Consider the following 19,337-nt stretch of genomic DNA (forward strand, 5'->3'; position numbering starts at 1 on the left):
ATGGCTTCATAATCTCTCTGTTTTAAAGACTCCTCCCATGTTGGAGCCAAAATATCGTCGGTAGCACAAGGCTAGCAGAAGCAGCCTATCGTAGCGGATTTTTCTTCCCATCCCGCGCTCTACCATAACTGTCAATCACCAGCAATCCTCTTTTTCCTTCTTCTTTAAGGATTCGAACTACCCCCTTCTACTCGCCCCAGCCTCCATATTTTGGCCTCACTTATCGATGACGCAGAAGAGTAATCCGACACCTGGTTTCAGTTCCCTACAGCTCTGTCTGGCCTTGTCCCTGTGGCCCATTCCACTTACATTTCTTTAGGAAAGGATGTTGTACAGTGCTCTTTTGCTTCTCAAATAGATTCAGGCTACTTAATCCACATGCATGCAGACACCTTCCTGTGGACATAGAAACTGATTTTTGCTGAATTTTGACATCCTAAAAGTCTGTCAAATAAATCAAAAAATGTATTTATCCTATTTTAATTCCTAGCTTGTAGCTTGTTCTGCTCTTTTCTAAAAACCGATGCTTTGTGTAGGATGAGGTTTTAGTGCATTTTCACTTTGTTGCCTAGTGCACAACTGTGAGGCTGGCACCATTCCTTCTTGTCAACCTGTCGTCGAACCACTCAATTTGTCAAGTTACAAATTGTGCCCAGCACCATCACCAGTTGTATTTATAGCACTGTTTATCAACATTAAAGGCAGCATTAAGTTACTTCCAAGAAACTGCTTAGGACGTTCTGTGAAAGCAGAGAAACAAAACATGGTGCAATAACAGATGAAAAAATGAGACACATGCCAAATCATAATAGCGACAAAACATTGGTGAGGTGGAAGCAGGAGAGACGGGTAGGTAAACAACATAACTAGTTGAATCCCACAAGAAGGAGGCAAAAGAGGAACATGTGGCATATCTAATGTTGTAGGGTCTAGGGAGGTAATGACCATTGAGTTGAGTACGCTTGTCTTCTGTTTTAGGTATTGCGTATTCTTAAACTGCGTACTGCTGACATGATAATCCAGGGAGACTCAGCTTTGGCCTTATACTGGGCAGAGATTGTGGATGTATTCTCCCGTTCCACCTTTTCGAGTTTTAAGCCCACCAGTCACTGGAATTTTTACTACAGTGTTATATGGAAGGTCACCTCACCTTCAAAGAGAAGTCCTTGGTAAGCACATCCTCCTCCTCTCTCCTTAGTGCCTGGACTGCAGGTGTCCTTTCGGGTAAGATCAGCAAGAAGCTGTGTTCAGATCTAGTTTTAGAGAACAGTGGTCCCTATTTTGGAAGGAAAAATGGACAACCACAATAATCATACGCTTAAATAGATTGTATGTCTTTCGTGCAGCTGGACAAGAATTTATTTTTATATAAGTTATGGTGCTAAAAGCACCATATGCAATATGATTTTATAATATTATAATGATCAATGGTGTGAAAATGGATATTTAAGTCTGTCATAGTGATTACAAACAAACAGACACATCCTATACCCTGCCTTTGGCCATTCTGTTTTTGGTTGGTTTGTCTTGTGTTCTGTGCGTCACGGCTGTGCCCACTTGTCATTTAATGTTTTGAATCACAATCAACTGAACTTATATAAAAATAAATTCTTGTCCGGCTGGACGAAAGACATACGATCTATTTAAGCATATGATTATTGTGGTTGTCCATTTTTCCTTCCAAAATAGGGACCACTGTTCTCTAAAACATGTTACTGCCCAAGGTCCCTATGGCATACCTTCTGGGTTTCCCTTGTTTTGTTTTATAGTGTTCTGATCTAGGGCAGATGATATTGCCATGGCCTATCCATCCGTCCAAAATTAATGGGGCCAACAGCTGCGATTTTATTTGCGTGTAGAATCCTCAGGAGTGAGCGAGATATCGCTGCTTTAAGGTTCTTTAATCCGTTGTTTGGGTGCATGCTTCAGGACTTGTAGTGCATTTCTTCTGCCGCTCACAATAACAGCCAACTGGTTGAAATGCTGTTCGGAAAGCGTAACGACGCAGCTCGCGTCTTAGTGTCATAAGAGTCCCTTTCACCACTGTCCTCAGGCAAAGGAGTCCAAGGGGACTGTGTATACTTTGTCACAGGCTGGCAGAGTCTCCCACACACTTGCCTGCGAAGTGTGCACAAAGCACTTTAGACTATATGTGTTGTTCCCATGTCCTCAGTATACCTGTTCAATCTGCCCTGTGCTCCGGGACATTTGCTGATGTACCTTGCCACCCACAACGTAGCTGTGGTCCAACTTGGTCATGTCATCCTATTTTAGAGTGAAATTGAACACAACAACCATAGAGGATGTGCAGAACGCATATAAGTTTACACATAAATGTCTACAAATTCAGGACATACACAGTTGCTTTTAGTTGAGAAGGCTTCGTTTGTTTCCATGAGTGGGTGGGAGCTTCAGTTTGAATCTTTCACTTCCCTGCTACTGGCACCTTGAATATATATGCAGGAGAGTAGTGGCTTAGGCTGGGAAACGTCATCATCTGTCAGTATGTCCATATATAAACCCCTTCCCAAGGCCATCTAGTGACACAGTTTGTGTAATTGATCGTACCTGCTACCACGAGCTGCAACAATCTCGCCTGCCATTGATGAGGTATGCTGCTATCGCTGTCACAAACTCTGCCGCTGATGCGGCCTTCCACTATTCCTGCAACAGCTTCTTTTATCGATAGGGCATTCAACTATAACTGACATGGCCTCTTTAATTCATGTCGCTTACCACCATTGCTGCAGCGGTCTCGGCCATTGACTGAGTCGGCCACCATCACTGTCCCAACATTTGTCTGTGATGGGGCTTACCACTTTTACTCCTACAGCTTTTTTGTTAATTAGATCTGCCACAATCTCTGTCACAGCCTTTGCCATTGATTTGCCCTGCCACCATATCTGGCACTGCCTCCTCTGTTGATGGGTCTGGCTGGTCCTTCCACGGTTGCTGCCACAGCCACTTTCGCTTATGATGAAAATGACTTGGTCATATAGAGTTACTAATCATCCTTCTTTAGGTTGCAGTCCCTTTTCCATAATGAGAGGCAGGATTCCGTTTTCAAAAGAGAATCCTAGTTGGATGAACAGAAGTAAGTGTGTTCATTCTGATTGGGATAACATTAAACAACCTATTGAAACATCTCAATCTAAGAATAAGGCTTATTTTGACATGAAGCATGGTAGTAAACCTTGTAATCTGTCTGTTGGTCAATGGGTCTGTATCAAACTTGCTAAAAAAAAAATCCTAAAGGGATTAGCAGGTTTAGCGAACCTCATAAAATTCCCAAAAGAAATATTAATTCTGGAGTTCTTGACAATGGTGAAGTTTGGCACATGAACCGTCTGACTATTAGTACAAATTCAACTCATGATTTAATTGATGTTCCTTTACAAAAAATATTTTGGTGGATGTTGGATTGTGATGTATGTTCAGAGTCCAATTGTTTTCAAACTTCTGACACTTCAATTTCTGCACAAGATAATTGTAGATCTATTTCTAATAATGGAGTTTCTTCTGATTTTCAGGTGTTTTCTCAAGATTTGCCTCAATCTGATCTCAGTGAAACCTCTTTGTCTTTCGAAGGTTGTTCAACATCTGATAATGAAAAGACTTCATGTGGGAGGATCATTAAGAAACCTTCTTGTTTTAATGATTTTGTGTGCGAATAGTTTTATATTTTTCTTTTAAAGGGAAAGGATGTGTAGTATTTATGGTTATATATATATATTCTGTGTAACATGTAAGCTTAGGTAGCTTGGAAGTTAGAACTTCCATTTGTATATTCTATGTTCAAAAGTTCTGGTTGTAATTGGAATCTTTAGACAGATTCATCTAGGCTCTTGAAGGGATAACTTCTCGTCCTTAGGGTTGGAATAAATATACTTTTATCTAACTTCTACTTCTGAGTGGTTACTTCACTCTTCCTTAAGTGTTGTCACGCTGGAAACTTTTTTAAAAAGGTATTTCTGCTTTTCTTGTTGTCTGCATGTACGTCTTAGCTGAATGTTGTGGCATCAAGGTCACTGGTTGCCTTAAGGGTCAGCCTTCAAGCTGTATAGGATTCACTTTTGATGCCCAACTACCCCGAAAGGAACAATATGCAAGCATTAGCTGGTTCATTACCCGAAGAGGATCGATACTTCCCTTCATTGAGAGATATGGCACACCATGTGTTGTGTTTAATGAAATCACTGATGTATGGGACAATGCTTTATGGATGGACAAATCAAAAATTGCTTTCCTACTTTAAATAGTTTCTGGCAATAACTCGTGAAGAAGTACGTCTTCAAACGTGTGCTGCTTTCTTCAGGCCAGTGCAGCAATGTCTGGAAAGGAAAACATCCAGTAATCCGGTTACTGGCAATTTCTGCAAAACATTTCAAACACTGGGTGTGTTAGTAATATGAGTAGACGTCAATAGCGGGCACTGGGTGTCTCCCTGGTGGTCCACAGGGGTGAGGGCTGGTTTTGAAACCCTTTGGGGTGGGGGGGGGGGGAGGGGGTCATTTTTGCTACCGGGGTATGGTTTTGCAGCCTAGCTGCAATAACAGCCCCCTGTAACAAAAGCGGCAGTGGTGAGACGGGGTAGGTGCTTTCCACTGGCAGCCCCTCCCAACCCCCCCTGGGGTCTGGCTGTGGTCCTGCTAAACACTATATAGCTTATGGACATCAATATTGGTTGGCAGTAACGTTGTTTCGCCCAGGTATTTCCGAATTGTCTAAATATTGTGGAAATGGCTTTGGTCGTGTTAAAATTTGACCCGTCATGTTTGCAATGTTCTGGTGCCGTCATTACGGTCTCCCTAGTGCAGCAGCGATCTGACAATCATGGGGAGTAACAGATGGTGTGCTTGTACTCTCCTCACACCACACGTCCAGCCCTCACCTCTCTTCCCTGCAGCACAATCTGGAGGGGTAGAGTTGTGACAGGACTGCTTGAGCGCCCTGCTGTCTGTGTTAAAAAAAAAATCAATTGTGGGTACAAGCGCTGTAGCTGCTCATGTCCGCTTAGGAGAAACAAGCAGTGGCAAAGCTAAACGTTCTCGCCTTTGTTATGAGAGCGATTTACATTGACAGCACTTGTTTCCTCATGTCAAGTAAATTTACAAACAAATTAAAATTAGAAGATGGCCACTGGTGCGTTAGAACCTCTGCACACACATTGGCAGCCATTCTGGAAAGCTTTTATTTTGTTTATGATCAAAACCATTTCAACATGGTAACATATGTGTGAAGACTCCTGGGCGGCCACATTGCAATGGTTTTAATCATAAAGAAAAAGCATTCCAAGGTCACTGCATGTTCATGCACATGCGTACTGCTGCCTTAGAGACCATTTCGGATTTTTGATTATAACTTTAACCCCTTCGCTGCGGGCATTTTCACCTGCAGTGCGGGGGCAGGGGGGCCGTGTGCAGCGCCGCCGTGATTGTGACGAGCTCGGCTCGTCATGAGGCACAGTGGAGCTGTGCTCATGACGAGCAGAGCTTGTCATGGCCACACCCGCTTTAAAACATTCAGCACAGCAGAGAAATTACCCCCGCGTGTGAACGATCCAACAGCCATGACGAGCTTAGCTCTTTATGAGCACATCTCAACCGTGCCTCATGACGAGCTGAGCTTGTCATGAGCATGGATAGTGTTAATTTACTGGTCACATCTGGTACACAGACATTTCAGAATGCTAAATTAAAACAAAGTTTGCACAAGATTTGCACAAACTAAAATCAGCAATAGGTGTAGAGGCCCTGTGAAGCTTCCAGGCCCTTGCAAAAATATTTTTTATAAAGCCAACTACACACAAAAGTGGGTGAGAGTGGAGAAGGAAACCATGGATGAGTAGGGCAGCAAGAGGTGCAATAACAGTGTGAAGCTACCAAGTCCTCACAAATGCACATTTGAAAAAAGTGGGAAGAGGAAGTGGTTGGGGAGCAATAGATGAGCCGGGGAATGGGTTGTAGTTAGCAGGAAAGGAGGAGTGTAGTGAGGGTGGAAATCCATGCACTCCTTTGAAGAAATGTCAGTAGTGGAAGGATGAGAATCAGTGAATTAAAACTATGATAAAATAAGCTATCCTTTAGTGACAGGACAACGCCATTGAATTATGAACCTCAAACTGAGGTAGGCAAAAGAAATATTCAGACATGAGCAAGGGGCTGGCCCAAAGCACACTCTAAATATTGAACTGTAGATCATAGGTCTCTGATAACAGGCATTTAAACCAGCCTGTAAGTGAGACCTAAAAACATTTTTTAGTTAAACCTCTTAATTGGACGAAGCTCCTCTATAAATGCATTTGTGTTTGACACTAGTTTAAGTGGATTATTATTATTATTATTATTATATGAAATTTATAGCGCGCTCAGCTTACCCGGGGGCATCCCGGCGCGAAACAGACCAAAAGGAGAGGCTCAATCTAATCACTACTGTGGGAACAAATAGGTCTTGAGAAGTTTCCTAAACAGTAGGAACTTGGGCTCTGAGCGAATCTTAAGGGGCAAAGAGTTCCACAGAGTCGCCACCTGCACAGAGAAACGCCTTCCCCCAGAACGAGCTCTCCTTACTCTCGCTGACTGCAGAAGATGTTTTTGGTCCGAGCGCAAAAGACGCGGGGGCTTATAAGGACGGGCCATGTTAAAAAGGATGGGGGGGGCCCTTGCCATGCAAAATTTTGTGGGCCGTGCATAGCGCTTTAAATTTCACCCGCTCCTTCACGGGGAGCCAGTGAAGCGTTTTGAGGGCCGGGGCGGCAGACTGCCTTCTGGGAACATCCATAAGGACTCTCGCAGCTGCATTTTGCACCTGTTGGAGGGTTTTAAAGGTCGCTTCGGGAGCACCAAGAAACAACGCATTCCCATAGTCAAGCCTCGATAGGATTAAACCACGTATCAAAAGCTTCCTTGCTGAATCAGGAAGCAGTGGTAACACCTTACGGGCTGACCGCAGCAGACCAAAGCAAACCCCCGCGGTCTTCCTGGCGTGGGTCCTGAAGGACAGATCTTCCTCCAACCACACTCCCAAGGACTTGATCTCCTTCTTGGGAGATGATGGGTCACCAAGAGACCGGGGCCAACAACTAGCAATAATGGAGGGGCTGGAATTACCCAGAAGCATCAGCTCGGTTTTTCCTCCATTAAGCTTTAAGGCAGAGTGAGACATCCAGCGATAGACATTAGCAAGGCAGTCGTGTAAAACTTCAGGTTGTTCCCCCAACTGAGTGAGGCCCACCACCAGCTGAGTATCATCAGCGTAGCTGATGATCTTCACCCCTGAAGGGGCGACCACTCTTTCAAGTGGAGTCATGTATATATTAAACAAGGTAGGGCTCAGCGATGAGCCCTGCGGGACTCCACATTGAAGAGGGAATAGGGTCGACTGCTCTGCCCCTTCCCAGACTTGGTAGAAACGGTTGGAGAGAAAAGATCCCAACCATTTCAGGGCCGTCCCTGAGACACCTACCTCTGACAGACGTTGGAGGAGCACCTGATGACTCACGGTGTCAAAGGCAGCACTCAAGTCCAGGAGGATCACTGCCACTGACCCTCCTGTATCAAGAGTGCTCCTTGCTTCCTCCACTACTGCCAGTAAGGCTGTGTCTGTTCCCTGGCCGGGGCGGAAACCAGTCTGGGAGTCTCCCAACAGGTGGTTGGACTCTAGATGATAAGAAAGCTGACGGTTGACCAGCTTCTCTGCAACTTTTGAGAACCCAGGCAGAAGTGAAATTGGCCTGAAGTTGGTCAAGTTGGATGGATCCAATCCTGGTTTTTTCAGTAAGGCTTTTACCACTGCCTTTTTCCATCTCTGGGGCACTGTACCATGAGAGAGTGAAAGATTAATAAGGTCGGTCAGCGGATTGCCACAAGCTTGAGGTATTTTATGGGCACTGGGTCACTCGGAGATCCACTCTTCATCTCTGTCAGGACTTTTATAACCTCCTCTTCCGAGAAAGGGCCAAAGGAGGCTAGCTCAGTCGGGCATCTTATTGGACTAACAGCCAGCTCAGGGATTTGAGGGATAGCGGGCAAGGAGGATAATATCTTCTCTATTTTAGAATGGAAGAAGCTAGCCAGTTCTTCACATTTTTCTTTAGGATTATCATACACGACTGGCGGGACCGGGGCTTTCAGAAGTTCCTTAAAAATTTTGAACGATTCTCCTGGAGAGTTACTTGCCCTCTCGATCCTATCGCTAACCTTAAAGAACAGTTATATCTACTCTTACAGATCCAACAAGGGTTCCCATCATCCTGCAGCTTATTTTCCCATTATTTCTTAAAGCATTGCTTGTTATACTGTATATTATCTGGTGATCACTCTTTTTCTGTAACACAATCAACGTGAAAAAAGTGTTTTTTCAAATTGCATTGGCATTTACGCAGCAATCCCTATTGATTTCTTATCATTATTATTCAAGCATTTGAGGTGCATTTCGACCTTTAATTCAGTGTTGATAACACTCTGCCCATCAAATTAATTGGTCACAGTTTCATCAGCAAAATGTCAATTGCCCAGAATCCACCCTTAAGGAGCAGCTAATCCAATGCCTAGGGATTACCCGAAAAGCCAACTAAGAACTTGCATGTAAAGAAGTGGATCAGAGACTTAACTGATTAGACAATTTAGGACCTTCACATGTAGGTGGCATCGCAATGATCAGCATGATATGCATTCACAAATTGTTACTGTCTTTTCAGAGACCTCCCAGTGTATTTGCTTGCAGCCTTTTTCTATTGATTTCAGGCAGTTGTTACTTAGTTTATCTGGATTATGAAACAGTCTAGCCCACAGAATGTGGATATTTTTCATTCAGTGAATGGACATCTTCTGCCTTCAAATCATACCATTGTTCTGGAATCATTGGGAAATGTAGGATGGATCCCTAAATGTCAATAAACACTCATCAAACAACAAAAATGACCTAACAAGAAATATAATGAGGCACACCATGAGGTCTTCGTACAAGAATATGCAATTTTTTTTAAATATTTACAATTAATTTGCTTTTTACACCCATAATTCAAACTCCATTTCTATACCTACCCTATATTTTGAACGTTCACAATCTTGAAAAATGGCAGTTTGATTTTTTTATACAGCCAAAAAACCTTCTGTCTGTAAGACTTTGTAGGTTGGAATGTTTTGTCTCCATATTTTGTTACAGTCTGATGTAATCTGTGTGGTCTGTTGATGTGCTTGTACACGCAGCGTTTTGTTTACTGATCAATTCATATAGCCTTCATTGTAAAGGCTCATCGTAAAGAGAGCGCTCCTCAGTATAAGTGCAATGAACAGATAGGGTCCTCTCGATATCCCCAATTCTGCTTACCATAAAGGCACAGAATGTTAGGGCGATCAAGTGAGGGAAAGTAACACATGGACTGAGACATATCCCCACGCAGACTAGCTCCTAAGTATGACCGAACATCATCTGCGCAGAGCGTGTCTCAAATGGTACCCCTTGCCGGATAAATGAATATATGGAAATACTAACAAAGAAAGAAGGGTTGTAGTTATTGCCAAATGAGATCTCTCATCAAAAAAAAGGTTCAGCAGATTTCTCTCTCATAAATCCAATTTGGTTTAAGATAGTCACCAGTACTCCGGAACGTAGGCTGAAGCTGACCACGGGAAGAAAATTAGAATACAGCTCTCAAAAAACAGGATCCCATAAATTTGCAGTAATCCATGGAATATCGAACCCTCACAGAAACTGCTATTTGCAGTGAATATTCCAAATTGACACCTACCCCCAAAGTTTCATTGAAGATAGAGTTTTAAGCACTAAGGGCTATATGTATGAACACATTTCCCCATAGACACAGAATGGGTAAAACCCTTTGATACATCTGGCCCCAATCACTCCTCACACATTACACCAGGTAGCGAGCCCTTAACCAGCAAACCTCCATAAGTATAAGTACAAGTCCTGAATGTGCTTACTTTCTTTTTTTTAATTCGAGCGCGGCTCACACTTCCGAATTTAATGAGCGCCTGTACAGAAAACCTGTTGAACAAGCAACATAAGCGCTCCACGGGCTGAAGGGCACACACAAAAACTCTACGTCTCAGAGTAGTATAGACGTTTATTCCCTACTTGGGAAAACCAACGCTGTCGGAAGTCAGAAACAGGCGTCTCTCCATAGACTTACATGGAGCAGTGGGCAATCAGCATGGAGCAGTGGGCAATCAGCTGACGGCCTCCAGCAAGCACACACGCCACAAGCACGTCTTGCCGAACGCTCATCTGACATCAAGGGGAACTTTAATCACGCTCGTTGGACACCGTGCAGGCATTTCTATATGTACTCACGCCCGACAGCAGCCAGCTGCAAGTCATTTCCACATGCGGATTCATGAGTTGTGTAGTTCTATTGAGCTTATGAGTAAATATAAAACGTATGGGATTAAACAGGTTTAATTACATATGATACATAAACAACAAGAATCCCCCCACTGATGTACAGAAAGGGACCATGAAGGCACCAATGAGTTTTCATTTCCTGACATTCATAACAGCAAAATCTTTACAACAATTATAATGCTCTAGGGCGAATGTCTACCTAAAGGGCATCGAAATTTACTCCATCTTTAATACATTCACATCTGTCTTTAATTCGCAACATCTTGTGATATCTAAATTTTTGAACACCCCTGGTAACATCACATCACATTTTCATCAAACAATGCCAATAAGTCTAAATAATGCCCATTACTTAACGGTAATCTTCGTTCCTACTGGTCCCATTTTCCTCATCCGATTCATGACAAAGTGGAGATAACCATCTCCCGACAGAAAAAAAGAGCAGAGGAATGCTGGGACTCTAACCTCAACCCCTCCGACTTGGAGTACATAAAGAGTACTTACCCAGCATTCTGCCTGAATTACCAAGCTCAACAGGAAGGCCAGCCGTCCGGGAGGGAGTGCGGGTGCAATGAATGGTCCGAGGACAATGGGACCTGGAGTAATGAAGATTATCGGTAAATAATAGGGCATTACCCCCAGGTCCCTCCTGTCCTCGTCCCATTAAAGACAAAGTGGAGAATACCAAAGCCAGAAACCCGGCCTTCTAAAACACAGCCAGGAAACCACCCCAGGAGTAGTAACCAAGGAAAGAAAAAAAAAAGAACTGCAAGGAACAGGCAGGGCATAAAGCCCAGAAAGAACCCCATCAAAATGCAAAACACAACTCCCCCACAAACCAAGCAAGAAACGACCAAAGCGAGAACAAAATAATATAACCACCACCCAGAGGGCAGTGAAGACACACCAGGAACACCCCAAACAACCAAGGAAGGAGGAGAACCCGCCAAGAAACCACCAAGGGCTGCCAGCAAAGTGAAGGATAGTGAGGAGGCCAAACAAAAATGAAGACCCAAGAGGCCAAAACACCCTCATGGAAGGCAAACCTCAAACCGCCAAGCGGAAGGAAGAAAGCCACAAAGCCACAAAAGTGCCAAGGCCAAGAAACCAAGGCCAAAAAGGAGGACCTCCCTCCTAGAGACCCCCAAGAGCAGAGCCCCAGAAAGGAAAACAAGCCAAACCAATCAACACCACCAGTACCCAGAGGATCCGAAAAAAAACCACATGGCCGCACACTGGATAAAACGAGGACAAGGCCAGCACCACCACGAACAGTGAGCAGAACAGACAGAGAGGGAGCCCGGAGTCAGAACGTAAGAGAAGCACCGGAAAGCCGCACAGACACCAAAGCAACCCCAATGGGAGACAAGGGGAAGAAAGAAAAGGCCCCACAGCCCAACCAATAGGCACGAAGGGCGAAAGAGTCAATCAGAGGACAAACCCTCCAACCAAAAAGAAAGGGGAAAATCAGACTCCAACAAGGTAAGTCACAAACCCAAGGAACCAACCAAGGGCAGGGCCACACAGACTAGTCCAGAAAAGGAGGGGAAGCACAGACCAAACATTAACCCGAACCACCCCTCCCCAGACGGCCCAGAGGAGGACCAGGCCCTGGGCAGGAACATACAGCACCAAACAGGAGACCTGACACAGGGCAACAGCCAAGCGCACAGCATGGGAAAAGGAACCAAAGCGGGAGCCCAAGGACAGGCAAAGAGACCAAAGCAAAGGCCCACACCAGATGGTCGGGAAACCCGGACAACCACCGGAACACAGCTCAACAAGGCAGGCCCCAGAGCCAAAAAGGAGTAGGCACAGCACCCAAAGAAATCCAGCTGCCGAAAGACCAACCAGGAGAACCAGGGAATCAAAGCCCAGCCCCAACCCTCCCGGAAAAACAAGAGAAGAGCCAGAGACCAGAACTCCGGGAAGCCACAACAGTCCGCCAGGAGCAAGGCCAGCAACAGAGCCCAACCAAAGGAAAGGCCAAGAAGCGGAAACCACCAGACCCTGGAACCAACCCGACCAGGGGCCGGAAAGGAAAGGACAGAACAAAAGGGGAGGGAAACCTCCAAAGCAGCCAAGACCCAAGCAACCCAAACAACAAAAAGGCACAACAGGAAAAACGCCACCCCAAACAAAACACCCCCAGAAGGACACCCAAGCCGGAAACTCGGGGGCGGACAGGAGACACAAGAAACGCCCCCACGGGTACTGAGCAGCCAACAAACCGAACAACAGACAGGCCTTCTAAGACCGGCAGCCACCAACACGGTCCCTACACAGGCTCAGAAGAGGCGGGACCGGGCAACAGCCACAGTCCCAAGCCAGACAGGCCACAGAGGCAACAAAAGCCATGGTGGAAGACAAGCAGACTGCACAGGCACACCAAAGCCAAGCCCCAGCACACCCCAGAGGAGAGCAAAACCCCCAGGGCCAACCACAAGCAAGGCCACCAAAACCAGGAATCCAGGGCCCAAGCCAAGCAACCGGGTAGGGCAGGAGGACATGAGAGCCTAACCCACACCCGGGGAAGGGCCATGCAGAGCAAAGGCAAAGCCAAGGGCTGGGAGGCCGGCAGGGAACCTCCCCCCTAACCCTCCCACCCCTGTCGCCAGAACTGCTGGACCACCAGGACCAAAAACCCAAAAAAGGCAAAAGCCCACAGGCCCAGACCAGCAAGGGCCGAGAACAGAACAACAACGGCCCAAAAGAAAACAGACAGAACCAAACCAGGAGCCAAGCGCCGTAGCCCAGGCCCAACCCTACATAACTACTGAGAGCAGATGAGTTTAGGTGCGGTCAGGGTGGAGCGGCCACAGGACACGGAGAACAGCCCCCACCCCCCACGACGGAGCAGAGACAACAAGACAAAGCACAGGAACAGCCCGATGCAGGCCAACCGTCAAGACACAACAAGACGGAGGAGTGCAGGTGGCCAAGACAATAGAAAACAGCCGCCAGCAGAGGGACAACAGTCCAGGAACAGAAGGGAACCCAGAAGCCAGAGGCCCAAAAGCCCACCCAAACTACTGTGGCAGGCACCGGGAACCCCAGCAACAAGGCGAGCAGGGACCTAACGCACTAAGACACACCCCACCACGACTGCCCCTTAGAGAGGGGAGGAGAGAAAGAGACGGCGGGGGCAGCCGGAACGCGCACCGACCGCCACCGACAACAGGAGCGTGCCAAGGGGGGCATACAGGTAAGACAGGAGAACGGCACAGCCAAAGAAACTCGGGCTGAGGCTACAAACAGCAGAACCACCTACCCCTGCATGGACAGGGACCCACCGAAGGGGGACCAGCCTCCGCCCCCCCCAAGGCCAAGACCATGCAAGAGGTGGGAGAAAGAAAAATACCATAGCTACCCCCAAAGGAGGGGTAAACGACCCCAAAGCATCTGCAACAACGACACCACACCACCAAAACCATGCAACATAGACCAGTATCAGGCAGTAAAACACAAAATGGAGAGCCAGCGGTAATACTCATGCCTCAGGGCAGAAGTGAGGATGTAGCACAGTGGCAGAGCACATGCTACGCATGTATGAGGGCCCGGGTGCAATCACCAGCATCTCCAGGAATCTCTGTAGCTGAACTTGGCTTTTCCAGAAGGCTAGCCTGCCATCAGGCCGAAGGAAGAGAAATTTCCTTTGGAGGAAGAGTCTGCAACCGTAACCACAAGGCCATGGTGACACACATAGCAAACACAGCGTGAAAGGTGGCACAACAAGCCGCACAACACAACCACGGCCACCAAGGGCACCCACAGGGCGGCAGGACCAAAATAGAAGAAGCCGGTGGACACCAGAGCACAGTACCAGCACTCCAGCACGAGCGCCAGAGCAAGAGTGCAAGGAACAGCAGTTAAGGACAGACTCTAGGGCACAGGGAGAGCACTAGACATGCCCCAAAGCACCCTATGGAGAGCCAAGCAGAGACCACTGAGGCCGGCAGCAGAAGGCAAGCAGGCATGACTCCTTAACTTAAATGTGTGGAGACTTCTCTGTACAGCAGGAGGCCATCACAGAACAAAGTAGAAATCCGCTATGAGGTACTCACCAGGGTGGAGGGTTGGCAGACTCCAAATAAGACCCCCATCCCCCCGTCCACACCCAGCCCAAGGTGAACCACCAACAACCACGCCAGGGCAGCAGGAACCAGAGAAGACGACCAGCGAGCAAACATCTGGCCAGGCCTGAGGAAGTCGCGCCCCCAACACAGAAATGACCGGGAGGCTGGCGCATCAGCCGTAAAGGGCGGTCCACGCGCAATCCAAGAACCAGCCGATAGCCAATAAACCAAGCACACCCGTCCAGAACAGCCAGGCACCAGACGGGGCACCGAAGAAAACTGCCACTCGAGCCCAGCAGGAGCAGCACCAGCACCTCGTCCCATTCCATTCGAAGACCGAAAAAAGAACGGGTGGAATGATAGGTAAGTACTCCTTATGTACTCTCAGTGGGAGGGGTTGGGGTTAGGGTCCCAGCATTCCTCTGCTCTTTTTTTCTGTCGGAAGATGGTTATCTCCACTTTGTCATGAATGGGATGACCACAAGAGGGACCTGGGGTAATAGTGGTCAGTGTGCCATTTACTAGAAATCATCTGCATATGCACAAGTTTAAAACAAGAAGGTCTGGTGAAAAAAAGCACGAAGTAGGTAAGCGTCGAACCCGTATCAAATTGAAAGAAGAAGAGAAAATAGATAAACATAATAAATTACCCCATATCACTGGCTTCTGGCCCTGTCATAGGGCTTTCCTAATGAAGCTACGAGCCCCACATGCATGTTTCAAACCTGGGATTAGGGCTTTAAGTGGAATTTAAAAAAATAGCTGTAAAATAATTACTTAATTACTTCTAGTTGACATCCATGTATAAATCAAAGCTTACCACGTTTTCTCATAGTAGTGCCACTTGAGCAGACAGTTGTGACTGACTGCCAACAACAAGAATACTCTTATATTTTATCTAACAACCTTTAACAGCTTGGTTAATAATAACATATATTAGTTGAAGGATAAAATGCTTTCACATGCATCACTTGTCTGATCCTGAATTAGATGACTGGTATACAAAGATAAAGGAATATTTAATTGAGAAACCTACAACGATAAAAGTAATATCATTACTGTTCTCTCTGTTTGGCAAGGTGTGGCTGTTCACATGCCATATCTCTCAGCCCAATTCTTGTTCAAACTTGTGTATCTTGAATTAGCATCCTGTATTAATTATGGTGAGCTGGCCAGCCAATCATCCTTTAGAGACCATAGCTACCATTCGAAGCCTGTAGAGGGAGCATGTGTGTCTTCCAGAGCGGTGAATTCAGCTCAGTGTGGTTGAAGGGATATTTTCTTCTCGGATTTAAATCTTGTGCTGACATAATTGCCCTCCTTCCTAGTAATGTAGTAATTGTATTACTGCCTACTGAAAGGTGTTAATGCACCTATTAATAACGGGTCCTATACTGCCACTTGCTGTTCGGGTCACAAAATCCTCCTGCTTAGAGAAGGTAGATGTTGTAAGTGAAAATGGCACAGAATTCAGAACAGTGTGTTGTAAAACACACGGTAATGCTCTACCCCGCATGCCATTGTGCATTAAGTGCCAAATCAGTTTAGTAAACGACACACAATTGATGGACGGAATGTGTAACACATCTAACATTCATCGCCAGTCAAGAGATCTGGGTTAAATCCTTTCTTCTTTTGCTCACCATGCCACCTGGGAACAGTCCAGTTCAAGCTGCCAAGGCAGGTTCTCCGTGGACCAGAAACAAGCATCCTGGGACTGGTTTTGGAGTATCAACCCTCATCAGCCAGGCTAGCTTGAATCCAGTAGCACAGTGAGCCTGGGACCCACGTCTGGGCATACCCGGCGCACTTAGAGCGAGAAATCATTTTAGTGGCCTGTAAATAGGGTGGTGATAACACCTGGTTTCATTAATAGCTGGTCTGGAATAACCTCTCTAGCAGTAACAAGACTCTATGTATTTGGACCAGAACCATTATCTATCTACTTTTCCTTTAAACAATTACTTAGTGCCTCTGAAAACTCATTGAGAAACAGATTGCTTCACATCTCTGCCTGGATGAACATCCCACTGATTTCAAGTTGAAGACGTATCATTTATGACGCTGGTCATGAAGTAGACGACAGCCACTGGGCAAGTGCTATTATTGACTCTCCACATATTTATTTTTTTCCTATGCCAGAGTTCTAAAGCAACACTGTTTGCCAGCATGAGTGACGTTTGTGCAGAGGGGAATGACCCCTCCTCCTGTGACTACTTAAGCTTTGAAGTGCCTTGAAAATCTAGACTATTCCTTACTTTTTATTAGATTACAAGTTGAATTCCCATTTTTATGGTGTGTATTTCTTGTATACATTTCCGTTATATTTATCCACATTTATTTTTTTTGCTCATTGTATACGTATTTATCCATATATTTTTTCTGTTTTGTGAAAAAATGAAGCTGCAGCTATTAAAATTCAACATTTGTATAACTGATAAAGGTACGCTTGAGCTTGGATTCTTGATGGTTTATAATGCTGTAGGCAGAAGTATAGAATGCACCATTCATAGACAGTGCACTCATATGAAAATGTTAGCATTAAAGTTCCCCACATGTACACCGGCAGCTGTTTAAAACTTCATTAGGAAATCTAAGGCCTGATTTAGAGTTCTGTGGATGGGGTAACTCCGTCACAAACATGGCAGATAGCCCGTTGGTTGTATTACAAGTGCCATTGGATAGAATGCACTTATAATAGGATGGACAGGAAATACATGACCAACATAACGGAGTAACAAATCCACCAAACTATAGATCAGGCCCCTGGTACCTATTCATTTTGTGACTGCCCTATCTCTGTGCACTGGGCCGGGAAGTCGTGACTGACCATATTGAGAACCACTCAAAAGACGAACTATATTTAAAAATGAATACCTACAGAGATAGTGGGTTTTCTCTTTATATTTATCTGTAAAAGTAATTTAAATGGACAACAGGGATCCTAAAAAATGAATAGTGACCAAGAAAAGTCCTTCTATAGCAAAGAAAGGGTACGAAGTTACTAGGTGATGTGGTAATCACTATTAGGATGCCATAGTGAGTGAAGTTTTGGCAGGGTGTGTACAGGAAGCCAAGGAGAGGAACTCCTCCTTTCAGAACTAGGGCTCTCACACACCCAGTAAGCTAGGTGTCATGCTTCATTATTTAAGCCTGCTCCTTGTCGGGCCGGCGCTACAATGCCCGTCGGGCACCCTTAAAGGGACTCTTTATCAGAGATCTTTTGTTCCTTGCCATAAGGGTGCAGTGGGTGTAAGGGGCCTAGTTAGATGTAGATGTGTATAGTGATTTAAAAACAGGTAAGGGAATCCTCTTCAAGCCTTTATTCTGTGAGGGACCCTGCCTGGTTAAAATATTGAGGGAGGGGTAGCGTATTGGTTCTTAATGAGACAAATTGCATACTCTACTCCCAGATGGTCGACATGTTTCTCTCCTTAGAAATGTCATGTAATGTTCAATGGAGATTCTTCAGGACCGTGAACAAAATCGTACGATTAAATGTGGAAAACTATCTACATGTGGGTGGAAAGGTGCTTTGCTACCTACCACTGGTTAATACTAATAACATGTCTACTAGCGTAGTGAGGCAACCTGTAATTTAAAAAAAAGAAGCACAGAACATTCCTTGTCAGTAGCCCATGAGGCCATGGATGGATGGTTAAAACATGTAACATACATAAAACCTGTGTTCCCAAAAAACCCATCGCCATGTCAGAAGACCAAATGGAAAAACACAGTGTGACTCATAGTAGACAAGCAAACATAAAAGCTTCATATGTGACAACACCAACAAGGCGAGATTGGTGCAGACTCACCATAAAAATTATAAGATATGGCCTCATCAGGTGCAGCAGAGAAAAGGTACACCCAGAGAGTGGTGTCTCGGCAAAATCGATAGTAGGGAGACATACAAACGATGGTCAGGAGTTATGGTTAATGAAGGCTACAACTTGACATGTGTCATCGGTAATGGGGGTAAAATGTTGCAGTCCTAGTCAGTGTGCTCGGGCAATGTAATGACCATGTAACATCCCCATTGTAAAATCCCACAATGGCGTAACTCCAAGTACTGGCCAACAACCAAGGAGAAGGTTTGGAAAGAGAATAAACTCGCTGCTGGCCCGCTCCTCATAGGGTATGAGAATAACAGACCTGCTGTGGTAAAATCCGAATCCAAAACCAGGAATTGTGGCAAAGTAGCTGGCGCCGTTGGGCAACCGCGTACAAAGTAGGGCTGCCAGCTCACACCACGGATACCCAGACAAGGCGCCATCAGTAAACTTACCTGTTCCTCGTTAGGAAACCGGCGTTGGACCTACCCCCGTTCCTCTGCTTCCAGGAAGGTGCCATCTCCTTGCTTAGGTGGCGTTAAGTATCCTATCTTGACTGTTTCCAACAGTTTAAGTAAGTCACAGCAGGCTAGCCTGTAGTAGTCCGGGTTTTAATTTAAACTGAATGCAAAAAACACATTACCCTTAGTGATGGACTGTCCACATTTCACAATGTGGATAAAAGTTACTTGCTGTATCAGTGGTCACCACAGTGAATAACCTCCGTATGGTTGCCTGTTGCTTCTTCAGCCTCTGCCTGCCTGTTAGCAAGAACAAAATAGAATTTCTGCGGGGCTGGGTGATGGCCTACGAGAGAATCCATGTATGGTTCTTTTGATGTCAATATGACGGTTTAAAAGTGCTTGTTGTATTAACAATAACTGTGTAAACTCCAATACATTTCGAGATTCCCACTTCTCTTGAGACTTTCGATTATGTCAGTTTTCATATAGATATCCTGCCTGAATAATCGCTTTTACGTGTAGTTAACCTATTTTTTCTTTAAAAAAATACATGCTTGAGAACAAACCAAAAATCAAAAATCCTAACTATTGATGTTGTTTCC

General features: G+C 45.4%; 1 protein-coding gene across 1 annotated transcript in view; it reads left to right on the forward strand.

Annotated features, from left to right (window-relative positions):
* The window catches only part of CCDC60 (coiled-coil domain containing 60), a 652,013-nt gene that overhangs the window by 491,988 nt on the left and 140,688 nt on the right, over positions 1-19,337 (forward strand). The gene's annotated exons all lie outside the window — the stretch shown is intronic.

Source organism: Lissotriton vulgaris, chromosome 11 (assembly GCF_964263255.1).
Source record: "Lissotriton vulgaris chromosome 11, aLisVul1.2, whole genome shotgun sequence".
Classification (NCBI taxonomy): Eukaryota; Metazoa; Chordata; class Amphibia; order Caudata; family Salamandridae; genus Lissotriton; species Lissotriton vulgaris.